Consider the following 3,695-nt stretch of genomic DNA (forward strand, 5'->3'; position numbering starts at 1 on the left):
TAAATGTGTAAATAGTGTCGTGGAACCCATTTTTAATATTTTTATTACATGAACAGTGCGTAAACCGTGCACGCACTGTTCATGCACAGATTTTTGTCTCCAAAGTCAAATTATGTAGCCAAAAAAAAAAAAAAAAAAAAAAACGCAAATTTGAGAAAACATGGACACGCAAACGCGCAATCCAAACGCCCTCTAAAAGAAGTGGGCGAATTTAATTAAGTATGAGTTTGAATAGCACTGAGAATGAAATTTTTCGGTAGACGTTTTGTGTGGGTTTATGTACTGTCTAGAAAACTACAAATACGAATTTCAAAAATTTTTCTTTAAAATTAGGTCTTACAGTACTATTTATACATTTAAAAATATTTTACTACAATATTTTTAGTTTTCAGTAATAAACAATATTCAAACAGACTAATTAGATGAATCGAAAATGAATAAAAGTGATAAGTCAGTCAGACCTCATCTAGAACAATATTACACTGTACAAAACAAAACACACCTCTCCCTCCTCTTCCATCTTCTTCTTATTGCCTTCTAGAGACTAGAGCTTCCAGTTGGATTCGTACATACATACTTTAACACTATATGCGACATAATTTCATTATTATTCAAGTTCCTTATTTTTTTTTTTGGTAGTTGATGTTAGTGGTAGCAAAGTAGCAGAGTATTCCACAGCTATAATCCTTGTCAACAGCATCATGTTGTCGACCATGGTTTACTGGTAAACATCCTCAAAACCAGCAACCAGAGCCGGTGACCGCGACGATCCACTTATATCTTTGCTTTCTTCATTTTCATCCTCCTCCTCCTCCTCCGCTTCCCACATAAACTGCGCATATGATCCCAAAACCATGCTACATATTTCAAAGTAGTAAAATTTAAATTAGTGTCACGATTCATTGAGATAAACTTTCTTTAACTAAAATAACCTAACTAGACCCATCGACGTAAATTTGCTTTTAAAGGATAAAAGATAAAAGTTAAAAAGTGTTAATTAAAATTTTCTAAAATACTTCACTAACAAATTTAGACCAAATACGAGAAAAAACAGGCGTTGTAAACCCAAACATCCCAAGTTCAACCCTACTAGGGATTTATCAAAACTCAAAACGATGCATGGATTTGGACACCAGGTTCATGCATATTGCATGGATCTAAAGGGAACTGAAGATATACTTTTACTGGATTTCTAAACCACAAAAATCTCCGGCCCAAACAGGGGAAGGAACTTAAAGATCAGTACAGATAAAAACAGACCTAACTAAGTAATACAAACAAAAAAAGGAGTAAGTACCGTACCAGTCATGAGGGGAGCATAAACGGCTTGATCGAAGTAAGATTTGGCTCTATCTCCATCTCTCTGTGTCTCCCATATAAGCCTTCCGTACAGAGACAATAATTCTCCATCTCCAGGACTCGCTAATATAGCTCTCCATAATACTCTTCCGCTCTCACTGTATCTTTCTCCACCTAAATTCATTTCCACAATCACAATTAAATCACTTTTTTATTTTATTTTATTTAATAATGTGCAATATATATATTCTTGAAGTAAGCAAGTACCTCGTGCAAGAATTTAGCGTAGTTTCGAAGCAAAATGAATCACCGGGATTCGACTTGACCATTTCTAAATAATATGCTGCCATCTTCCTCTTCTCTTCGTCGTTTCGATTCCGTTATCTCCGTCACCGGATTTCCTTCCTTTACGAATCCTCCTCCGCCAGAGAACTCTAGCTCCTCCACTGGAATTCCAATTTCCGGCATACTCCAGCGCCGTTTGTCTTCAAACCCGGCGATCCGAGTTCGCTATCCGATACGTACACTTCCTCGGGTATTACGGACGGGAATGACCGAGATCCGGCTCCGCTCAGTCTGGATAACCCGGATTCGGATCGGATCATGTCGGTTTCCGAAAACGCCCTCCGCATCCCCCCGTCTCTCCGGCCATTGGTCCCAAATGGAGAGAAACCTTCGGGGAAGTGACAGAGCTCTTCTCGCCGGTGAATACGCCGGGAACGAGTCGTTCAGGTAGAGTGTGACTCGGGGCGAACCGGGCGATAGTAACGACGGACCGAACCGGTTCTGATCAGAACAGCTTTCATTGCTGAATTGAATTGTAAACTAAACGCCTTTTCTTTTTTTTGGCTTTTGAATAATTTGCTCACTTTCGCTGAAACGCTGAGGTTTAAGAAATTATATAGATGATCGTGTACCGTTGGATGTACTGACGATGTTGACTTGTGGGACGATGGAGATGGAGACACGTGTTGAGGAGCACGTGAGCGTGGCTAAGGTATAGGCACGCCCAGTGGGTCGGCGTTGGTGAGCTTTTAGTGGCAAAAAGAGCGTACAGAAGTAAAGTAAAGGGAAATGGAACCTTCACGAGCAGAGCGTGATGAGACTACCTTATCATGCCACGTGGAGGCTATCTGGGTCCCATGGACCTCTTTTTTAACCTAATTTCGAATTTTTTGGAGATGAAAAAATTTAGGGGAAAATGCATTTTAGTGCCTATATTTTACATTTTTTTTAATTTAGATCTTTTTTATCACCCAACTAACAGTAAAACTGTAAAAGTTAACGTACCTGGCGTGGAAAAAAAAAAAAATATATAATCCACATTAATTAATTAAATTAAAACAAATATAAAAAAAAAAAAAACTCATCTGTTTTTGAACATAAAGAAAACAAGAACTGAACCCAGATTAAAGAACTCAAGAACACAAGCCTAAACACTAATTTTCTTTTGCCGAACCTAAACCTAGAAATTTTTCTTACCCCAAATCTAGCCACCACCTTCATGGATCAAACCCAGCCAACAAACATAACAAACCCAACCAACAAACTTAAATTTCTTTCCACCCGAATCCAAACCCAATAATTTTCTTTCTTACACAAACAGAAAATCCACCACCACTCCACCGATCAAACAAACACTACCCACCATCCAGCACACAACCCACCATCCCAACGCCACAACCAAACCCAACTAGGTCTTAACCCAGCCACGTCTACCTACCCTAGTTGGCTCATAACCCACCCACCTCAACCCAACCTCAACCCCAACCACCCCGATTCAAGCCACCCCAGTCGGTCTCAACCCACCCACCCCAGCTGACCTAAACCCAACCTGACCTCTACCCACCTTAGCCAGCTCATAACCCACCCACCCCAACCTAACCACAAACCCAGCCACCCTAGTCGTCTTAACCACCCACCCCAGACCAACCTCAACCCACCCCACCCCATCCCGATCTCAACCCACCACAGCCACCATGAGCCATTGCACCACTAGTTACCCGAGAGAGAGAGAGAGAAGAGAGAGAGAATAATTTGAACTCATTTTGTGATCTCTTCCCAAAAGTGTTCATTAAGTCAAGATATTTTAGATCTTAATTTTAGTGATTTTTGTTTTAATTCTGTTTTTTTTTTATTTAGTTAAATTAATAAATTAATTTTTATAAATTATATGCTGACGTGCATTATATTCGTTGATTATATTATTTTTTTATTTCACCGTTAGCCATGTCAGTTTTTGTGTTAGTTGGTGACGAAAATGACCTAAATGTCATACCTTAATTGTGTTTAAGGACTAAAAGTGTGTAGAAACAAAATGTAGGGACTAAAATGGAAAAAATGAAAAATGTCGGGATTAAAAGTGCATTTACACAAAAAAATTTATAGTGGTTTGA

At 39.1% G+C, this 3,695-nt stretch overlaps 1 pseudogene; it reads right to left on the reverse strand.

The window, feature by feature from the left end:
• Positions 1-418: 418 nt before the first annotated feature.
• Positions 419-1,662, reverse strand: LOC136066023 (uncharacterized; annotated as a pseudogene).
• Between the last annotated feature and the right edge of the window lie 2,033 nt (positions 1,663-3,695).

Source organism: Quercus suber, unplaced genomic scaffold, assembly GCF_002906115.3.
Source record: "Quercus suber isolate HL8 unplaced genomic scaffold, Cork oak 2.0 scaffold_1606, whole genome shotgun sequence".
Taxonomy (NCBI): domain Eukaryota; kingdom Viridiplantae; phylum Streptophyta; class Magnoliopsida; order Fagales; family Fagaceae; genus Quercus; species Quercus suber.